The sequence below is a fragment of the Chanodichthys erythropterus genome, chromosome 3, assembly GCF_024489055.1.
Source record: "Chanodichthys erythropterus isolate Z2021 chromosome 3, ASM2448905v1, whole genome shotgun sequence".
Lineage (NCBI taxonomy): Eukaryota > Metazoa > Chordata > Actinopteri > Cypriniformes > Xenocyprididae > Chanodichthys > Chanodichthys erythropterus.
Window position 1 is genome coordinate 57,561,069 of NC_090223.1, and position 24,331 is coordinate 57,585,399.

General features: G+C 36.0%; 1 pseudogene; it reads left to right on the forward strand.

The window, feature by feature from the left end:
- Positions 1–24,331, forward strand: part of LOC137005020 (putative nuclease HARBI1) — a 170,817-nt pseudogene that overhangs the window by 75,520 nt on the left and 70,966 nt on the right.

Sequence of the window (24,331 nt, forward strand, 5' to 3'; positions counted from 1 at the left end):
TTTCAAGCTCCTGCAAAACCGGTTCTGGTGGGATTCCATGCTGGCCGACACCACTCACTTCATCTCCAACTGAATGGGAGATTGGATACGGCAGAGGAAAAACTATCAGCAATATCGGTGGAGAATAAGATGCTGCGAAACAAGGTGAATGAACTTGAATCATACCAAAGACGCTGGAATCTCAAAATATCTGGGATCCCAGAGCAGGACGACAAAAATGTCAAGATGACAGTAATTGATCTTCTGTCACGCATCTCTCCTGCCATCGCGGATACTTTGCAAAACTCAGTGGATGTTGCTCACCGTTTAGGTCCCAGGCCGAAAAAGGGAATCGGCCCCACTCAACCACGCCGAATCATCGTGCAATTCTTAGCGCGCACGACACGCGACCGCATATGGATTGATTCCAAAAACTCTGAGGTTCTTAAACAAAAGAAAATAAAAATCACAGAGGATCTGACAAAGTGTGTGAAAGATGCAAGAGCCAAGTTATGGCCTCTGGTGGAAGAAGCCAGACGACAGAAGAAGATCGCTGGATTCAAAGGGCCTTTTGCCATCATTGATGGTAAAAGGATTTCAGTGATGACTTGAATTAAGGTGACAACCATTTGTTGTAAAATCAGCCTTTTTTTTTCAAGCTTACTAAAGATTATATTCTGTTTATTAATAATAACAGTCGGGATCATTAATATGTACAACCCCAGTATTTGCATATGCCAGCCCATGTTCAATGCATTAGACAAGAGCAGCCAGTATTAACATCTGGATCTGCACAGCTGAATCATCAGACTAGGTAAGCAAGCAAGGACAACAGCGAAAAATGGCGGATGGAGCAAAAATAACTGACATTGTGTAATGTCAGTTATTATTGTGTGTGTAATGTTAGTTTTAGCCACGGAGCACTATCAAACTCATTCTGAATCAAATGTAAACATCCAAATAAATACTATACTTACATGATCCGACACAAGCATGCATCATGCATGAGGAACATCTTGTAAAGATCCGTTTACCTAACAAAGAAAAGTTGTATTTTAATTAAAGCTAACAAAGATTAATAAATACTGTAACAACTGTTATGCTCATTGTTAGTTAATTTTAGTTAATGGATTACCTAATGTGAACTAATGTGACCTTATTGTAAAGTGTTACCAAAGAGTCATTATTTATCACTGTATGAAACAGTTACATATCATTAGTATAGAATTGTTTTATTTAAACTATTTTTCAGATAATTGTTGATTGACAGCTAACTAGACATAAGACAATTTGGTTAAAACAAGAATCAAGAGATTTCATCCCCAAATTACTGACATTTCCTTTTAAAAATCATAATATATTAAAGCGTCTTTGGTGTTTCCATGGTTTCTACAAAATAAAACCAGAAACTGAGGGTAACGTGGGTATGATAAGCGGCGCACGGACACGTCCCACAGACACGTCCCGAGTCCTGGTCAAAATTGCTTATTTCTCTGGATTTAAACATTCTTGGAAGCATTTGGCATAATGTAGGTACAAAAGTCAACAAAATATATAACATTGTTCTAGTGGTTTTTGGATATTTTAATCCAAAAATGTTACATATTGTGCCTTTAAACAACTTATTTAAGGCTAAATAAGGTCCATAGGTTTTGCCTCTTTGTTGCCATCTCTGTTTGAAACCTGCAATTGCAGTTATTTGCGGAATTATCATCTTTACATGGTTTGTGCATCGGCACGGCTTCTCAGCTAATCTAATGTTTTGAGGAGAATGCGGCTGTCAGTCACCGCACCGGTGTGGATACTGTACTTCGGAATCACAGACTGTAGTCTTGGAAAAATGACCAAAATAAGAATTTTCACCGGAGAATCTCATCTGAACAAGTAACAAATCTGCCACTTTTGTTCTGACCAACTGAGAAAAAAAAAAAAAAAACGCATTACAATAAATCACTTAACTCATATCACATGAAACTGTGCAAATTATTATTATATTTTTTTTCTCAAATTGTTAATTTTAACAACATCAGCATGACTACATGTGTTAGTGTTACCTGTAGATTTCTATTTCTGTACAATATAATCTCTAACGTTAATTTGTTATACCATACAATCTGCCATCGAAATGATTTAATTATTCCAGCTGCTGTGAAGAATAAGCTATAAATGATCCGTCACCTTCAGCATCCTCCACATGCCAAATAACTCACAATTATTGAAGAGAATGTAAATGCAGCCACTGCTAAAACCATAAACTGATCACCGGTCTGGACTTTTGATGTAACGGCAACAATCTAAACATTTCAAAAGCTGCACGTTTTTCCAACAGCACCCACTGTCAAAATGAACACTATGAACATAAAAATAATACACTGAATGATAATACCTGTATTAAAATCCCATTCAAATGATCCCAATTCACACTGTAGGGGAAAAAAAAAAAAAAAATTGTGTACTTTTGTGATTAGTTGAAGTTCCTTTCTGCATAAATACTGGAAGCATTTCCACAAAACAGTTCCTTTCTGCATAAAGACTTGCCATATAAACACAGATGAGGAACAAAACACAGTCCACTCCAGGAGAGAAACTAGTGTTAGTTTGTTGGCATCCTGATAACACCATAACTGTCTGAAAGTGTAAATGAAAATATAGAAAGGAGTACAACCTGCATAATGCACAGAAAAGATGGACAAAATACCGATGATATTTATGAAAATGATGACATTATTAAAGGTAAAATTGGAAAAGAGATCACGGATTCAACGCAAATAAAATCATCTGAACTCACAGCTACTGAGATTAATAATTCACTCAGTTTTCACGCAGTTAATGTCTGTTGTGTTAAGTGGATGAATAAAGAGAATAACAGCATGTTTGTTCATGTACAGAAAGTGATTCTGTCAGAAGCTCCAGAGCACCTCTAGTGTGTTTGGGTCTGCTGTGTGTTCTTCTGCTGACTGCAGTCATAGTGCTGTGTGTCTACATCCATACAAAGAGCACAAACTACACAGAAGAGAGAGACCAGCTACTAACTACGATTACCAGCCTGACAAAGGAAAGAGGCCAGCTAATAACCAAGACTACCAACCTCACAGAAGAGAGAGACCACTTAATAATCCAGAATGGTAATCTGACTAAAGAGAGAGACCAGTTGAAATCAGAAAAAAACCAACAGATATGTTTTGGCAAAGTAGGTAAGTCTCTTCAGACCAACTGGTAACTTGGATATGAAAGCATATCAGACTCCATTATTAAAGTGAAGAGTTGTGACTGGATCTGTTGTGTTGGGTCGTCTGGCTTATTTAAAGCTGTAACTGTTGTGCTCGTACTGAACTTGCAGCTTTTGTGTTACTGCCATATTTATAGAGATTAATACTATTTTAGGGATGTCAGTCAAGTGTAAATGTTAATAGATCATTTAGATAATTAAGCCATTACATTATTTTGGCAGACAAGATGTTGCAACAAGTGGCTTTAGAAGTCTTTTTTTTTTTTTGTGGTTATATAATTGATCATAAGCATTTCATAAAACATTCAAGCTTGAATTGCTTTAATGGCTGGAAAAATCCTTTATCACAATTTAATATGAACCAGGAAGCATAATAAATGTTAACTTTCTATAAAGCAAGAAAGTTAATAATAAGTTTAATAATAATTACAATAACCTATGCAGAAACATAAAAAAATTGATATCAGAAATGAGACAAGAGTGATTAATAAAGATATAAACACCTTATTATAAACAACTACAATAATATACTGTATGTACAAATATTATTTTAAAAAAAGGTTTTAGCTTGGTGTGGATCAAAATTGAGTCAATGGACAATCTGGTTGTTTTGATAGATGGATGGACAAACTATCAATACAGTGTTTACTTCATTTCCTCTGAGAAGAAGAGCTGGACTGAGAGCAGAAGATACTGTACAGACAGAGGAGCAGATCTGATCATCATAAACAACAAAGAGGAACAAGTGAGTGAAAGATAATTTCTGTGTGTGTGTGTGTGTGTGTGTGTGTGTGTTCTTGTACACATGGTTTATGAGGACACTTCCTGTGTTCTCATAAACCAAATGGCTTAAAAAAACATACTAAATGGTGTTATTTTGAAATTCAAGACAGACAGTTTTCTGTGTTGGGTAGGTTTAGGGGTAGTGTAGGGGGATAGAATAAACAGTTTGTACAGTATAAAAACCATTATGTCTATGGAGAATCCCTGTAAACCACATATACAAGTGTGTGTGTGTGTGTGTGTGTGTGTGTGTGTGTGTGTGTGTGTGTGTGTGTGTGTGTGTGTGTGTGGTGTTTAGATGTTAAATGGAAAACAGTGTGCTGAAATGTTTCTATTCTATGGTGTCCAGGAAGGGACATTTAGTTCACTTAGTTTTGTCGCAGCCACGAGATATTAATTTGTGGGAACATCATATTAACTTGTGGAAACGTGATTTTATCCATCCAATCTCACAACCTTTTAAATCCATTCACTGATTGTGTCTTTATTATTATGATGCCTACTAAACCTAAATAAAATGATTTACCCTAGTGAATGGATTTAAAAAACTGTCAACATTTATTGCTAAACTTCATTGGAATGCTGTCTATAGGCACCACCATGCACAGTCCAATATATAAAGGCAATATGTTAATATAATCATTTCTTAATTCCGTGCTTTCTCTTAATTCAAAATAAATATTATTATAGGCCTACCCATTTATGAATAATTCCAGGTTGCTATGGTTGTTTATGCATTTATCTCGTGGCCTTGAGAAATAGATGTTTTTCCCTCAACATGAAGTCGTGGCCACAAGAAAAATATAATGTTCCCTCAACATAGGATCTCAGGTCCACGACTTTACATTACATGGCCATGGCAAAAGGATGTCATTAGCCAGACAAAATGATCTTGTGGCCATGAGATAATATGACGTTCCCATGAAATAATATCTCGTGGCCACGACAAAACTAAGTGAACTGAACATGTCTCCTCCTGGTAACCGTACTATTCTGATATAATTGCGTTATTGTTTCACTTCTAGAATTTTGTCAGAAACATTACTAGTTCTGCTGATTTAGTCTGGATTGGTCTGACTGACAGTGATGTGGAGGGCACATGGAAATGGGTTGATGGCACCAGCATGACCTCTGGGTGAGAAATCACTGAACTGATTAATATCTAATAAATGATTCTTAGTCAGTATCATATCACACAGAAAGCAGTTCTGACATTCTAATGCTGATCTGTAGTTTCAGCTTCTGGGGGTCTGGAGAGCCAAATGGAAACACAAACGAGAACTGTACTCTAATTTATTCATCAGGATGGGCTGATTATCCCTGTAATGATAATTTTAAATGGATATGTGAGAAGACTATTTTTAAATGACAATATGTATTCATATATAGTGCATCATGAAACCTTAAACATCTTTAAAAGACTTTAGTAATTTTACCTGTTTTCGTTTGCATGACAATTGAATTATGCTAATATGTAAAAACGCTAATATTAAAGTTTTCATATGCATAAACTATTTAAATTTTCTTTGTTTTGAAGGCTCAATCACACCTGATTTCCTAAACCAAAATATGCAGGCAAAACTCTTCAACTAAATGATCACGATTTTATAGTTGTATTATTCAGGACAAGTTTAATTTGAACTCTGACTCTTTAAATGTTTTCGCAGCATTTTGTAGCAATTATGACAATAAACCTGCTTGATGATGATTTACTTTCTTTTTTTTATTATGTGGCATATTTCCAGAACCATGTGAATAGGAATATAATTTAAAAGTTAAAAAAGGCAAAACACATAAACAGCTTCATGTGTTTTTCTTAGAATACAGACAACTGTCTGATTGTGGAAGTCAGGATATGAATTATGGATGGATTCTCAATATTTAATATTCATTTCAACAGCATTTTCAAAGTTGATCATCTGAAGAGTAATAAAGTGCTTTAGGTATGAGTATGGGATGTTACATTGACAAAAGATAAGGATAGTCATTATTTATCACAACATAAAACAATTACATATCAAAAGTATAATTTATTTATTATTATTTAAAATGTTTTAAGGAGTTTTCAAAATTATCTTGTGGCCACTCTTAAATAACTTTAAGAAGTTTTTGTTGATTGTCAGCTAACTATGCCAGGGTTACCAAAAGACAATTTGGTCACACAAAACAAGCCTCAAAAGATTTCACCTGCCACATTACTGGCAATTATAAGTCAACCCCCTAAAATTCATTGAATATTCACATTGATGGAAGTGCATGTAAATACAGCCTCTGCTAAAATGATCAACTGATCAGATGTCTGGACACATTTCTATATATCCCAATTATTGTTAATATGTAATTGATTGTTTCCAGGAGCTCATTGCTTCTACCTTCAGTTAAACTGCTAACAGTGATTGTAAATTAAATTGCCTAAATTATTACATTATTAGCTAACTGCATTCTCTAAATTGTGATGTTGACACCTATTCTCTGTAAAGCTGATTTGAAACAATATGTATTATGAAAAGCGCTATACAAATAAATGTGAATTGAATTCTGATGTACCAGCAATGACCTGAAGCTCACTGAACATCAAACAAGCTGAGCATCATTTTCAACAACACCTACTTTCTAAATGAGGGCCTTACACACAAACATTAAAACTGTGTTAATGATTTTGTTCAACATGTTTATTAGTGGCCATTATTATTTTATTTTTTTGTTTGTTTTTTGAGGAAATGTATTAGCAGTTGTTCTCAATACCTGAAGGAAGTGAAGGAGTGATAGTATGATAATATATGCATTTGAACCTCATTTAACACAAACAGCATTGTTGAAGTTGAATTTCCTTTCTGCATAAATACTGACCACACAAACACAGATGAGGAGCACAACACAATCCACTCCAGGAGAAAACCTAATATTAGTTGGCTGATGTTTTTAAGGCCCTACCTCGTGCACAGATGATGTATATTAATATTAATTCTTTCAGTGCACCTAATAAATAGTCTTTTATCAGTTAGTAAAGACAGTTTCAAGTAATATTGCAAAAATGTATAAAACAAAACATCCTCTTTAGCACCTTTAATATCAATGTGTGTTCAAAATTTTTGTGAATTGCTGCATTGGAACTGTTTAATAAAAAAAGTGTTGACATATTCAATCCTTATTTTACCCACTGTCAATACTTCAATACTTATCAATACTTGCAAAAATGTTAAACAAAAATTAGCTTTTCTTGGATAATATATGTCCCTTTTGCCATCTTAGTATTTTTTATTCTTGAAACAATAACAGAACAATTATTGATGAATAGAATATGTCTTGATTATTAAGAACAGGTACTTTTTTGTGCCCATTTTTGCCAATAGGATGGCAAATAATTTTTTTGCTCAAAAACATACAGTATATATGCTGTTAATGGGAACACATATATGGGTCTTGAATGGCATATTTATGGGCCAAGTGGGCATGGGTTTGAACTGGGAACACATATATGGGTCTTGCATGACATATTTATGGGCCAAGTGGGCATGGGTTTGATCTGGGAACACATATATGGGTCTTGAATGGCATATTTATGGGCCAAGTGGGCATGGGTTTGAACTGGGAACACATATATGGGTCTTGCATGACATATTTATGGGCCAAGTGGGCATGGGTTTGATCTGGGAACACATATATGGGTCTTGAATGGCATATTTATGGGCCAAGTGGGCATGGGTTTGAACTGGGAACACATATATGGGTCTTGCATGACATATTTATGGGCCAAGTGGGCATGGGTTTGATCTCGGAACACATATATGGGTCTTGAATGGCATATTTATGGGCCAAGTGGGCATGGGTTTGAACTGGGAACACATATATGGGTCTTGCATGACATATTTATGGGCCAAGTGGGCATGGGTTTGATCTGGGAACACATATATGGGTCTTGAATGGCATATTTATGGGCCAAGTGGGCATGGGATTGAACTAGGAATGCACATATGGGTCCTGCATAGAATTTTTATGGGCCAAGTGGGCATGGGTTTGAACTGGGAACACATATATGGGTCTTGTATGACATATTTATGGGCCAAGTGGGCATGGGTTTGATCTGGGAACACATATATGGGTCTTGAATGGCATATTTATGGGTCAAGTGGGCATGGGTTTGAACTGGGAACACATATATGGGTCTTGAATGGCATATTTATGGGTCAAGTGGGCATGGGTTTGAACTGGGAACACATATATGGGTCTTGAATGGCATATTTATGGGTCAAGTGGGCATGGGTTTGAACTGGGAACACATATATGGGTCTTGTATGACATATTTATGGGCCAAGTGGGCATGGGTTTGATCTGGGAACACATATATGGGTCTTGAATGGCATATTTATGGGCCAAGTGGGCATGGGTTTGAACTGGGAACACATATATGGGTCTTGCATGACATATTTATGGGCCAAGTGGGCATGGGTTTGATCTGGGAACACATATATGGGTCTTGAATGGCATATTTATGGGCCAAGTGGGCATGGGATTGAACTAGGAATGCACATATGGGTCCTGCATAGAATTTTTATGGGCCAAGTGGGCATGGGTTTGAACTGGGAACACATATATGGGTCTTGCATGACATATTTATGGGCCAAGTGGGCATGGGTTTGATCTGGGAACACATATATGGGTCTTGAATGGCATATTTATGGGCCAAGTGGGCATGGGTTTGAACTGGGAACACATATATGGGTCTTGCATGACATATTTATGGGCCAAGTGGGCATGGGTTTGATCTGGGAACACATATATGGGTCTTGAATGGCATATTTATGGGCCAAGTGGGCATGGGATTGAACTAGGAATGCACATATGGGTCCTGCATAGAATTTTTATGGGCCAAGTGGGCATGGGTTTGAACTGGGAACACATATATGGGTCTTGTATGACATATTTATGGGCCAAGTGGGCATGGGTTTGATCTGGGAACACATATATGGGTCTTGAATAGCATATTTATGGGCCAAGTGGGCATGGGTTTGAACTGGGAACACATATATGGGTCTTGAATGGCATATTTATGGGTCAAGTGGGCATGGGTTTGAACTGGGAACACATATATGGGTCTTGAATGGCATATTTATGGGTCAAGTGGGCATGGGTTTGAACTGGGAACACATATATGGGTCTTGTATGACATATTTATGGGCCAAGTGGGCATGGGTTTGAACTGGGAACACATATATGGGTCTTGAATGGCATATTTATGGGTCAAGTGGGCATGGGTTTGAACTGGGAACACATATATGGGTCTTGCATGACATATTTATGGGCCAAGTGGGCATGGGTTTGATCTGGGAACACATATATGGGTCTTGAATGGCATATTTATGGGCCAAGTGGGCATGGGATTGAACTAGGAATGCACATATGGGTCCTGCATAGAATTTTTATGGGCCAAGTGGGCATGGGTTTGAACTGGGAACACATATATGGGTCTTGTATGACATATTTATGGGCCAAGTGGGCATGGGTTTGATCTGGGAACACATATATGGGTCTTGAATAGCATATTTATGGGCCAAGTGGGCATGGGTTTGAACTGGGAACACATATATGGGTCTTGAATGGCATATTTATGGGTCAAGTGGGCATGGGTTTGAACTGGGAACACATATATGGGTCTTGAATGGCATATTTATGGGTCAAGTGGGCATGGGTTTGAACTGGGAACACATATATGGGTCTTGTATGACATATTTATGGGCCAAGTGGGCATGGGTTTGAACTGGGAACACATATATGGGTCTTGAATGGCATATTTATGGGTCAAGTGGGCATGGGTTTGAACTGGGAACACATATACAGTAGGTGGACAACCAAAATGGGTATTACCGCCGCGCATACCGGCAGCGTTAACTGAAATTCAGTCGCGTGTAAAAAACTACCGCCAGGTGGCGCAAAGGGACGGATTGGAAAGTGACTGTAATGATAAAATGTCGGTTTGTAAACGGAGATGAGAAGGACGAAGTAAAACAACAACATTACAGTATAACCTTTTAACATCCTTAAAAACCATTAGAAAATTTAAAGTGAGAGTTAATTGCAAAACGTGGGATAGTTAGGATACTCTATGCATCAAAAATTAAAAGAAAGACCTTTACACAAAGTCTTACTGCATGCTATTGTCATTAAACAGTCATTAGGCATATATATATATATATATATAATATTTATATATATTTATATTAGGAGCACACACACAGATTATAAATGTAATATTTTCATTCTGTAATATTTTCATTCAGAACGGTCCAGCATTAAGACTGCATTAATAGCAATAATTCTTATTTACTGCTATTGTTCTTGATTTTTTAAATTGTTCTTGATTATTATTATTATATATATATTTTTTTTTTTTGGGGGGGGGGGGGGTATTATATATGCTATGTAATGTTTAGTGATGTTTATGTCGCAGACTAAAATACCGGCAGGAATAAATATTTAGGCTAATTTACTCATTAAAAACCAAGGTGTGCATCATTGTACATCAAGAGCAAGGACACGTTGTGTGCATTTTGTTTTTAGCTTTTACCAGACCGAAACGCTCGATTGTCTGTGTGAAACTGCGCGTGTGCACGAGCGCCAAGAGAACTGATAACAGCAGCAACGAGCACTGGCCATGATTTCAGAAACAACACGTTCCAACGGATAGATCGCCTCTTATTCAACACAGACCTAACAGTTATATCTTATCGAATTGAGATATTTCTTTCTTTTAGGTACAGTTATTCGCCAAGTTTAAGTTCACTTTTGAGACGTTTCAGATTCTCGCAGGGAGACAGCTGAAAGCGCACCCTGTTTTTTATTTTTATTTTATTTTAATATTCAAAACAAAAGTACAAGATTTTGTTGTTATTGTGAGCGTACACAAATAAAAGTAGACCATTCGTAGTCTTGAAAATGACGGAAGGCCTGTTTTTGTTTCAGCTGTCATGAGGAAAAAATCCACCAGAACGCGCCGGCGCTTTCGTCGGCCAGAGGGATAATAATGTAGCCAATTTAGTTTCATATTTATATTTAAATATTGGGCTATTGCCTATTATTTTTAAATGAATAAATTTCACCTATGTTGATTATGAAAAGGGAATAGCATGACGGATGCGCAATGTTGGGAGACAAATTCAGCGGGTTAGACACAGTTTGACCACTTCATTAAGTTTTGCTTTATAGTAAGTCTTCCTTTAAAGTGAATTTCGTTTTGTAGAAATTGTATCTTAATTTCAATCAATGTTTCATCAACCAATTGCCTATATTTAATAAATAGGAAGAAAACCAAACGTCGGGTGTGGAATGGAAACGAAACCATGTTTCCGCGGCCTTTGAATAAGGCTGAAGCAATATACGTCTTTCTGTTTTAATTAAATTTATTTATTACTTTATTACATGTCTTATTAAATAATTGATAAGATGTTTTTGGTCGAACATATTTTAGCTGGTCTACTTAGACACACATTTGCGTAGTGGCTTATTGTGCAAACTTTTTTTTCCTACCACATGCCAAACATTTCGTGCAGATTTAAAAAACAAACAAACAAAAGAAAAAACACAACGCTCCGACTTTTACAAAATTCCTCCTCGCTCCAGTCAAAAGTTCGCACATACTCTGCTCGGCAGCAGCAGACGCTGGCAAACGCGCGGGGGGAGGGATGATCCCATTCGAACTTCTGGAGTGGAGCGTGAAACGCAAAACACTGCAAATCTCCATAATAAAAACAAATAAAGAAACTTACTGCAAATACTCATAACAGAGTCTAACAATTGTGTATTTCGTCAGCTTATTTCATATGATCAGATCAGGATGTTAAAATTAACAAAAAGCACTAAGATTGCAAAAAGGTCTGTCACGCGCATAGCTTAGGCTAATATTTTGAGTCTCCCGCACTCTGGATTAATGGCTTTGGTGACAAACATTTTAAACAAAGCGCCCTTCCCCCATCTCAAACTTGTCAAGCACTGTTAGGTTGGGTGAGTGCTTTTTATACACACAAGATAATGTAAAAAATTATACATTGATATATAAATGGAACACAATCGGTTTGTTGTTTTTGTTTGTTTTTCTTTAACATTTTTATTTTATTTGGATGGCAGATTATGTACAGTTATTGTTCTAATAATATAGAGAACCATAATGTTATCTTGGTCAATTCTTTCGAGCTGCTTTACAGCTTAACCACAGTTTGCAACACTAGCAGTTATTGAAATGATCTGAATCAACACAGATCTGCTGATATAAATAAATAGGCCTAAATAAATAGCAAAAAACAAGATTGGGTTTGTACGGTTCATCTGAACTATAATTTAATGATTTATGTTATGATGTTATAGAAGTACAATGTACAGATGCCTATATGTTTTGCACAAAGTAATATTTAATAAAGAATCTTAAACTTCCAGTGTTAAACATGTTGTCGTCATTTTGCTCTTAACTGCAGTCAAAATACAAATAGGCCTATAAAATATTCATAAGCATTGTGTAGCCCATGGAGAGTCAGATTAGGCGCAAACTCTACAGCGGAAACTTTTTATCTTAATAGCCTAGCACTTGTTGAATAACAAAATGTTGATTATTGGGATATTTTTTTTTTTTTTTTTTTTTTTTTTTTCGTAATTGTGTAGCTTATGGCATGACATTTCTTTTTGTAATGTTTATGAGCGTGTTAATGGATACAAACAGCACAATTGCAGTTTATCAGATTGTTACATAGCTATAGCTGAAACATTAACACATTAAAATCGTCTGATAATCATACAGTAGTTAACATGAACCCTTTGTAAGCGATGTATTACCATTACATCATGGGCGTACGGGACACCCCCGCAGCCCCCACCCTATGATGGGCCCCGGCGCAGATTATTTACTATTTAGCCTTTGCTTTTTTTAGAACTAAACTCAATTGACTAAAGATAAAAATAAAGCATCCAACTGAAGCCCAAAAATGCAAGCAGAATACCACAGAAACTTGTGCTAAATTACCACAAAAGGGGGAAAAATTCACTGTTGTTTCCATCGCCGTTTGTAAGGTAGCCAAGACAACAGCAAGCTTTGATGCGCTGTGCTACTGTGTTACTGTTAGCGGTCCTGTGCCGACACAAATAAATATGTTCGGTCTTTGCTGAGATATTATTATTATTATTATATTTCCCAAACGTAAATAGCATATAAGTCTAGAGTTAGGCTATGTCTTTATTCTTTTACTGTAAATACATTAATTTAGTTTTGAAATTTGTGTCTAACTTAGAATTTAGAGCAGCTAAAATATAGCTTATTGTTAGACGAAAAAAAATCTTATCAATTAATTAAGTAATAAAGACATGGATGTATTTAAGAATTGAATAAACAGAAAGACTTCTATTGCTTCAGCATTTATCAAAGGCCACGGAAACATGGTTTCGTTTCCATTCCACTCCTGACGTTCATGGTTTTCTTCCTAATTAAATATAGGCAATTGGTTGATGAAACATTGATTGAAATTAAGATACAATTTCTACAAAACAAAATTCATTTTAAAGAAAGACTTACATAAAACAAAACTTAATGAAGTGGTCGAACTTATGTCTGACCCGCTGCATTTGTCTCCCCGCATTGCGCATCCGTCATGCTATTCCCTTTTCATAATCAACATTGGTGACATCTTAAAAAAAAAAAAAAACATCAGGCTATAGCCCAATATTTAAATATAAATATGAAACTAAATTGGTTACATTTTTATCCCTCTGGGGTGCGTTTCCCGAAAGCATCGTTGGTGAACCATTGTCGTAAGTCCCATTGAACTCTATTGGTAACGACGGAACTTGCGACCATAGTTCGCTTTGGGAAACGCACCCCTGGTCGACGAAAGCGCCGGCGCGTTCTGATGGATTTTCTCCTCATGACAGAAACAACTTAAAACAGGCCTTCCGTCATTTTTGGCGATAGCTTACAGATTAGTGCAAGACTACAAATGGTCTACTTTTATTTGTGTGCGCTCACGATAACAACAAAACCTTGTGCTTTAGTAAAATAAAATGAATAAAAACAGGGTGAGCTTTTAGCTGTCTCTCTGCGAGAAACTGAAACGTAACTTAAACTCAGCGAATAATTACCTAAAAAGAAAGAAATATCTCAATTCGATAATAAATTCGTAGCTCTGTGTTAAATAAGAAGTGATCTACCCGCTGGAATGTGTTGTTTCTGAATTTGGTATTTTAAGGAATAGGCTACACTCCTGCATTTAAATGCGGCTGCAGGAGTTGCAGTTTTTTATGACGTTTTATTAATCCGTCCATTCTTTTTAGTTTCAATGATTTAGCTAAATCATGCCTTAATAATGGGAGCGAAATTATTCAGTGACTCACGTTTTACTAAAATAAAGGAATATAATTCATGAAACACGCAACAATTTATTATTAGTGTCCAAACAGATAGGCTATATTTTTCCTAAGTAGTTAGGCTATCTGTCAAATAAAGGACAGGTAACGAATAACAAAGTATGTGCGGGTCAAAAATCCATGCTGTTTTATTAAAGGAGTTTAAAATATAAATAAAACATGTATTTGTGATAAATATAGGCCTAATATGTAAGAGAACTTACATTTTGCATAAAGATAAATGTGCTTTGATGCATTTGTTGGATAACGTGGTTAAAGCGCCACTCAGCGGTCAAATGCTGCAAATGCACTTTGCGACGCGGCGGCAGGCGCGGCGGTAGAAACACCTTTTGGATGGCCACCTACAGTATGGGTCTTATTAAATTTATACAACAGTTCTGTCTGGTTCTCGAATCTGATTGGCTGATAGCCATGCAATATTTCAGCGATAACAGCACTCCTCCTATCTTTTCACCATTTGTATCACTCCGCTTGAAGTGACCGTCATGGCGGCCAACCAGATCAACCGCAGTTTTTACAAATACTACTTGTTGTACCACAAACTGTAGTTTTAATAGTTTTTAGGCGAGAATGTAGTTGTTTAGACCTGAAATATGTGACTCATATTTAATAACAGCGCCTATTTTACAAATTGTTTTGACGTTTTCGGAGATGTGAGCTCCAGGGCGTCAGCGGCCGTTCAGTGCTTATGTAACTGCCAAGAACAGCTTAATCTCGGCTAGTGCTCCGTGGATTTGCCGCTGGCTCTTATAGTGGTTAAACATGAGACATTATTCAATTTGAGTACATAGAACAGGCAATCTTTGGTCTTTATTAATCTATTATTTGTTCCAGAGCAAGTCGAATTGTGCTATGTTAAATTTGATAATAAACGACGTTATGTTACATCATTATATATAGGCTAGCATATTGGCTTCAACTAGACGGGACATATCAGACGAAGACTCTTCTCTGCTCTTCAAATACGTAAACATTAAACTTTATAAACATAGGGTTTTTTGAGTAAAGAAAACGCTTTACAATTTTATTTTCAAACATCAGATCTTTATTTACCTTGGCATTGCATAGAGGAGATGTCCAAACTGCGTGCGCACTTCATTCACGAGGGGAGGCGGAATAATATAATGAAGTTTGATTGACAGTTTGAGGATCCAATGGAGTTAAGAGGTTTTGTCACAATCTCTTTAACCCTTTGAGCGGTACAGTCCCACATATGTGATTTTTATTTCTGTGCTCCTGGGCGTACGGTACCACATATGGGACTTCGAACGTTCAGCGACGTCACATAACTGCCAGATTCAAACTTTGCTTTCGCGCTCTGGCTGCGAGACGGACACGCGCAGCTCTTGTCATATATCACAGCTATGCAGCGTTTTCAGCCACATAATGTTTCTTTTAAGGTTTCAGACATTTTAATATGCATAAGCACCATTAAAACAATACATTAAGAGTTTTATAAAATACACACTGATGTCCGACATCAGTGGAAGCAGCAATAACAAATATAATTTGCCGACATTTATTCATATCAGACGCACATAATGGGCCTAAGTAACTATAAAGTTTACTCTATTATTCTTCCAGTTCACCAGCCACTTACATATATTTCGGGAGAAATTGATGAATTAACCTGCTGTAAATCCGACTGACAGGACTCTGTGAACTGCAGCGCAAACTAAGATGGCGGCGCCCATCTCACATTATAGATCAAGATAAAGATAATTTATAAAGGTTTTAAAACGACAAAGCACACTCACTTACACATATTTGAGAATCGGAATATCAAATAGTTGATGACATAGTAAGCAATTTTGCGAATATTTTAAATATAAAAGGAAAAACTAAATAATAGCGATCCATCTGTCATACAGTGTTATTGTTGCTGCGTTCAGCGCTCGTGACACGCAAGACGCGTCACCATGGAAACATTAAAGGCAAACGTTCTAAAATAACGGTCGCCTTAAAAAAACTCACTCCGGGGGTACAGTTATGCTGTGTTCACACCAGACGCGACTTGCGCGAATAAATCGCGCTATTCGCGCGTAGTTGGACGCTTGAACATTTTGAGTTTACTCGCTTCATTCGTGCGTGACATTCGCTTCATTCGCGCGTGAAAATCCCTTCACAACAGACGCGAATTCGCGTCATGAGAGGGGCTCTCCCGCTCCTTTATGTGTCCCAGACTCTCCCACTGCTTTCTGCACACTTCCTCTGAATAAACACAACTTGTCAGTGGGGAAATAATTGTAAATTACAGCGAATAAGCTCAATTGGTCGTCTTTAGTTGGCTTGTAGTCTTAATATGTATTTATATATATAGCTCAAATTGAGTAAAGACCGTTTTTTACAACTTATCAGATTGTCCGACCTCCTCACTCACTTTCTTTCAAACACGATCCTTTTTATTTCTGTTTCTATAAATGTATGAAGATGTACAGCGACGATGATTTTGTCCTCCATTATTGTTTCGAATTTCTGCCTCAGCTCGCTACGTCACGTCACTACTAGAGCAAGCTCCTGATTGGTTAACGCTCAATTCGCGCCGCGTCATTCGCGCCGCTTCATTCGCGCGAATCGCGCTGCAGGATGTCAATTCGCGTCTTTGCATTGACTTAACATGTAAATCACTCGCGCTTACCGCTTCATTCGCGTCCGGTGTGAACACAGCATTAGAATATTTTAAACTCACGATCGAAAGGGTTAAAATCCTTTTCATTCGTTAAATATTTGCAAAACCCACATACAAGCGGAAATGTTTTTTGTTTTGTTTTTGTTTTTTGTAAACAACTAGTGCTTTGTTTGACTGAACTGTACAATTGTGCTTATTTGTTGTTCAATAAATATTATTTTATATAAATATGTCCATTAGTAAGTAATATGGATTGAGTGAAAGTTAACTTTCACTCAATCCATATTACTTACTAATGGACATATTTATATAAAATATATACGCCATTAGATGGCAGCAACACTTTACAGGAGGAATGAGTCAGTGAAGCACAAGAGACTTTTAAATTGAAAGGAACTTTTGCAAAGGAAGTTGTTTTTAGCGCTGTGGTGTTATACAAAGATTGCTTTCCTCAGAGGACATTCAAACGGACTTTTATAATGGATATAATATTATGGACATCGACTTGAAGAATGAGTGTAATTCAATATATCAGACAGGTAATTGCCTACTCTCTATAACAAAATATATTTTGTTTCAACCTTCATATACTTAAAATATATTTAAACATGTATTTCAGGGGCAGGAAAAATATATTTATATATAAAAATATATTTCAGGGCGCAAGAAAATACATTTCCAATCTTACAGTCGACAATGCAAATGTGCGTGGAAGAAAGCCTTGCGAACAAAACTATCCATTCCCAGTCAGCAAATTTCCTTTGGCAAAGATGTGGGCCAGATAAACAGCTGAGCTGTGGCCCAGATTAGTTTGTGTTTGCCGGCCCAGATATGGCCCACATCTCCTTTGCCAGAACTGAACCAAAGCAGTGCCATAAGTCCACCAAGCATGAGCCAAATATAATTGTATGTGGCCCAAATATGGCACACTTCTTCTTTGCCAGAACTGAACCAAAGGAGTGCCATAACTCCACCAAGCATGAGCCAAATAATACAATTTAATATGGCCCATATGTGAGCCTTATATGCAATTTTAGTATGGTTGAGTTTTGTTAAAATCTAACAGCCCCTATGTGGCCCACATGCAGCTGACAGTATGTAAAAGTCTTATTAACTCAAAGGTAAATGAAACACTAAACAACAAATGTATACTCAAAACAATTTACTTTCAACAAGTGTTCAAATAATTACAGCTTTAAGAATAAATATAACATTTAAGAATACATTTAAGAATAAATATTACAGCTACTCAGTTGTACTTAATTTAAGTGGAATTCAGTTGAAAACATTAAGAATAAATATTAATAATATAAATAACATTCAAAGAGTCTTAGACTATTTATTTTTTTACACCAAAATTCATGTTTTAAAGCATGTATTAATGTTATGTTCAACTCTGAGAGTAATAAAAATCACAGGAAAAAAAATCATGTAACTTGTACAGAGAATTTTAAAGAGAAATTGATAAAGTTAAAGAAACTTGAAAGGTAAGTTGAGATGTGTGTTGATGTCTTTATTTGAGGCTTTTTCAGTAAGGGGATTCTGCCTGACTGCACCTGCAATGAAGATAAATTTAAATAATGTTAGCAGCAATACAACCTGGAAGCTAGCGCTGGAGGATAATAGAAAAAAAAAAAAGAAAAAGAAAAAAATCAATAAATGTAAATTATTTCCTTTAATATTTTAATTGCAATTATTAACCACTGTATGAAAAAAAACAAAAAAAACATTTGCAGTATATTTTCAAAAAGAATTGCAAATTGTATTTTTCAGTTTGTGGGCCATAATAATACCATCATTTCTTATGACAAATAATTTAGATTTTGTTTTTAGAATATATTTTTAGAATACTTTTTCACCAACCAGTTAGAATTTACAACACTGCATGTATTCTGCTTTAAAAAAGATATGAACACTTTAATGTAAAAACACACCAACACAGATAGCATAAATGTCACGTTTAAGTCCAAAGACGATGAAGAAGATTCAAATAGAAGTGTTTTTACTAACACAAAATAAACTCAAACACAATGATGTGAGACAGCGTGCAAGCACAAACGCACAAACAGCCAAGTACTGAATGCAAGGAGGAACTTAAAGGAATAGTTCACTTTTAAATAAACTTTTCCTGATAATTTACTCACCCCCATGTCATCCAAGATGTTCATGTCTTTCTTTCTTCAGTCGAAAAGAAATTAAAGTTTTTGATGAAAACATTCCAGGATTTTTCTCCTTATAGTGGACTTGAATGGGCATCAAACGATTGAAGGTCAAAATTAGTTTCACTGCAGCTTCAAATTGTTCAACACGATCCCAGATGAGAAATAAGGGTCTTATCTAGTGAAACCATTGCTCATTTTCTAAAAAAAAATTGAAAATTATATAAGTTTTAACCTTAAATGCTCATCTTGAAATAGCTCTCTTCTTCTTCTCTATTAGAATTCCAGCAGTGTAGACACTGCTAAGTGTATTACTGCCCTCTGCAGGTCAATGTTTGAACTAATTTTTATATGCAGTATGCTAGTTCAATAGTATATAACAATTAGTTCAAACATTGACCTGTGGAGGGCAGTAATACACTTAGCAGTGTCTACACTGCTGGAATTCAAATAGAGAAGAAGAGAGCTAGTTCAAGATGAGCATTTCTGTTTGAAATGTATACAATTTTATTTCTTTTTTAGAAAATGAGTGATTGTTTCTCTAGATAAGACCATTATTTATCGTCTGGGATCATGTAGAACAATTTGAAGCTGCAGTGAAAGTAATTTTACCTTCAACTGTTTGGTGCCCATTGAAGTCCACTATAAGGAGAAAAATCCTGGAATGTTTTCATCAAAAACTTTAATTTCTTTTCGACTGAAGAAAGAAAGACATGAACATCTTGGATGACATGGAGGTGAGTAAATTATCAGGAAAAGTTTATTTAAAAGTGGACTAATCCTTTAAATACACAGTGATAATGAACTAAATACAGAGGTGTAGGCATGTGCTGGTATGATACTTTGACAGTATGATAATCTCAAGCAAAAATATTGATTACATCTTTATTGATTGATTGACAATATATAAAAAATAACTTTATGCAAAAACAAAACAACAAAAATGCAGTCACTTAAGTGAGCCAGGGATGTGATCAGCTAATGACAAAAAAAAGAGGGAAAACAAGAATAGCTAACCCCATCCCCTGTAATTATTATTATTTTAATTAAATTGATAAAGAGATATCTTACTATTCAGTCCCTCCAGGATTTCACGATTTTTTGGGGGTGATTTTTGCGATCAAAATGACTAATTTGTGGTGGTAATTTCCAGAAATTTGTGAAAAAATTTGCGATTTTTATATTTTATAATTAGGACATCACATTTACCATAATAGTATTATGTCAGATGCACAATAGTCATACATGATACAAATCATTTATTTGTAAAAAGACGTGAAACTCACCGAGTCGTCAGGGGTGTTCACTGATACGCTCACACAAAAATCGCTGCAAAAAAAGTCAGTGGAGATGGACGAAAACTACGATAAAACCTGTTGGAAAACATCTTTTGCAGCGATTTTTGTGTGAGCATATCAGTAAACATCCCTGACGACTCGGTGAGTTTCACGTCTTTGTAAACGAAAGTTTAATGCATTTTAAGGAAGGATTATGCCAGTACACCTATGCAGCCATTGTGAAGGTGTGTAGGGGCGGGGGTGATCCCACAGAAAGCTAAAATTCTCGTGTCAGCAGCATTTGTCCAAATTTCAATCATAACCATTGTATTTCATCAGAAACGATCTGTAAACAGGGCTTTAAGTGTAAAATACCGAACTTGTCCTTTAAATCGTCATACCACACAGCAGTATAAAATACTAGAATCACTTTTGCTTGCTTCATTTCGATCATGTCCAGCGGCCATCATCCTTGAAGCCATCTCCGACATGGTTAGCTGCTTGTGTTTCCTATGATTCCACAGATCTGTTTCTGACAGACCGATCACAGACATCACGTGTGCGCAACATCTGTATCCACGTAATGCATTGAAACTTTAATTAAAACTAGAGATATTTCAATTGGGTGTTTATAATTTAATGTTTTGTGAGGTCTTTTTCATTTTTGTGATTATTTTGCGGTTAAATTAGGAATTATGCAGGATTGCAAAAAAATGCGACATTTTGTTGATTTTGCATTGTATTAAGCGAACGCGGAATCGCGAAAAACTGGAGGGACTGAATATTGCAATTATATGCACTATTGTACTGTAAAAAAAAAAAAAGAGAGAACTTATGTATTCATAATAATAATAATAATAATAATAATAATAATGTTACAATAATATTCAATTCTCTTTACAGAACAACAGTAAAATTACAATACTAACATTTATGATGTCTTGCTTTCAAACCACTGAGCTTTTATTTTTTGCAGAAAACCACAGACGTTTCTCTTTGTTGACAACAGATTTATATACGATTCTTATTACGGATGGTTGGTGCACGTTGCGTTTCCAAATGCAAATTATAAGCAGCCCAAACTTAGAGCGCTTGCAGAGAAGCATTAACTGTGATGCAGCGCAACTAGAAAAATATTTAGTCGAGGGCAGCCCTACGTGGATATAATAAAATGATGCTTGGAAAATAAACTTTCGGCAATTTTAGTGAATTTGACTCATACATTGATTATTTGTATTGTTAATTACATTTATGCATGTAGCAGGAAGAGAAAAGGTGTTTAGGGGATTTAAGCACCAAACCATGAATTTGTGACTATTACTATTACTGAGATAACAGAATTTACAATACGATGTTCTGTAAAGTGGTTTTGAAAAGTTCTGTATTGTGCAAAGTGCTATACAAATAAGAATGACTTCTAAAAAAGGTTCTTACCAATGATAACTTCCTTTACAACCAGTCGTTGGACACCAATCTTCCCATCGACTCCTCTCCAATTCATACCACGTGCCACAGCAGTTGTAAAAGTGGCTTTCAGCACTCTCCAGACGGTGTCTTTCAGGTCAAAGCCACCAACCAGACCCAGATAGGTAATCTCAGAAAAAAAAAGAAGAAGAAAAAAAAAAAAAACAAGTGGTTGAAATATGCATTTAAAAAGACCATCCTGTAGCGTCTGGACCAATCAGCCACACAATTATTCATGGTATTCAATGAATTACCCATAAACTCACTCTCACTATCAAAGTTCTCTGAACTCATCCCCCTAAAACTGCAACCAACATCCCAAGTGTAGCTAGCACACAGGCACAACTAGGTGTCCTGTTACAGTTATATGGTACTTTTATGATCCATAAGAATGCTGTAGAGACTAGTGACTCATCCTTCCTGAGAAGGACAAATAAACTCTCTTAATCCTACGTATTCTCTATATAACCACTTGGGAAATGTATAAACATGTATCCAAGTTTCCCATCTCATGACTTTCCTTTTATAGGCTTTATTCTATGTATTAATTCTCTCTTTTGAACTATTTTGGTATTAATGTTCCATAGTTGCAAATGTATAGTTAACTGAGATCACATTGGCAGCATGCTTGGTATCTACGGACTCCAACTTTCATTTCCTATTTGGTAATTTATGTCACATGTTACTAACTCTGTGACACATTAGTATTATAAGAATCTAGAAGGTTATTCTCTCATTCATCCAATCCAGTGTCTTATGCTAATATCTTGCTACAGAACAAAGACTCGTAAAACTTCCCTCTGAAAGGGGAACTCCTTATTGGCTCAGACACCTCAAGAGGGTGTGACATCTTCACCCCTTATATTCACTGATCACAAGGAACCCCCTCTCTTCCTGCTCTTCCTCCTCTTCTTTTCTTTTACTGACAAATGCTGACGTCAAGATGATGCTTTAAGAAGCTAGAAGCTTCTAAGGAACCCCAAGCTTGTGCCAGGCCTCGGCCTAGACCTTCCATTCACCAAAGATCCTCTGAATCCAACTGGTTCTCTTTCATCAAGACAATATCAGCAAAGATTCAACGGGAGCCTCCACAAATTGCATCAGGACACTTTAATTCAACTTGGAGAGACATGCAAGTATCAAACTTAGTCTCATTATCGGATACATTGAGTATCCTTACCCCTTTTAAAGAAGGGCCGGTTAAAATTAAAACTGATGGTTTGCTCAAGGCTGTTGATCTGCTGAATGTCCAACAATGCTGTAACCTCTTGCTTCCTGTACTCTGCTTTAGCTCTCTCTCTCTTGGTAAACTGTATGCATGTATGTGTGTGAATGTTAGAGTAGTTTAAGTGTTTAGTCTAGTTAATAAAGTCTTGTTCATGTCACACGTAAGGTTGTCCGTGTTTTGCGCTCATATACGGGAGTCCCTATTCATGTCGGTCCTGACTACAGGCTTTTAGTAGAATAAGATTATTTCCCATAACCTGGAAATGAACATTTCTTAGTTAATAAACAATTAACACTGTGTGTTCATTGAACAACAGGTTAATTGATTGTAATATTAATTTTATTACATTAAGTTAATTTTATTAACTGATTAAAATATTAATAATTAATTATAACTAGTTATGATTAATTATTCATATTTATTTTGAGCTAATTTGCTACAATCCTAAAATGAAAATGCTGTTATATTCAAAAATTAACTATAAACTATCACATACTCCACCTGAAAACATTTTCTAGGTTTGTAATATGGAAATTCTTGTCATTGCCCAACCCATACCGCACATTAGGGCTGGGCAGTTTGACAATATATACCATATATCTATCTATAAATCTAAAAAAGGAACATCTCTAAAAGGAACGTCTGTCTGTGTGTGTATGTGTGTGTGTGTGTGTGTTATTCGCATATCTCTCGAACCATAAGTCCGATGGATTTCAAGCTTGACAGGTGTCTTGCTATGGGCACAAGTAAGTGCAGTGCCAAGTTTGACGTTGTTAGGATTAGAAATGCAAATCGTTAAATATATTGGTAAAAGAAACAGAAATTGGCTTTTGCCAATACAGTTCACTGTGCAGCCTGCTGCCTGAATCCATATTTATTGTATGTCATTATGTCAGTATCAGTATTTGCTTTCTACCATGCACAAATGAACAAAACTTTTGCTGTGTAATTGTAACAATGAGCACTTAAACACACCAAACCAACAACAATTACTAAAAACACACACAAAAACTGATTTTGCACTGGAAATTTGCACTAGTAGTATAATATTAAAAAATTTTGACCGAGTAATACTATCAATATATATATTATTTTTTTGCTGCATGGTTAAAAAAAAAAAAGTATAAAGCCTATTGTTAACTGACTGGGTGCTGGAACGAACGCAGCGCCAGTTTCGTTTTT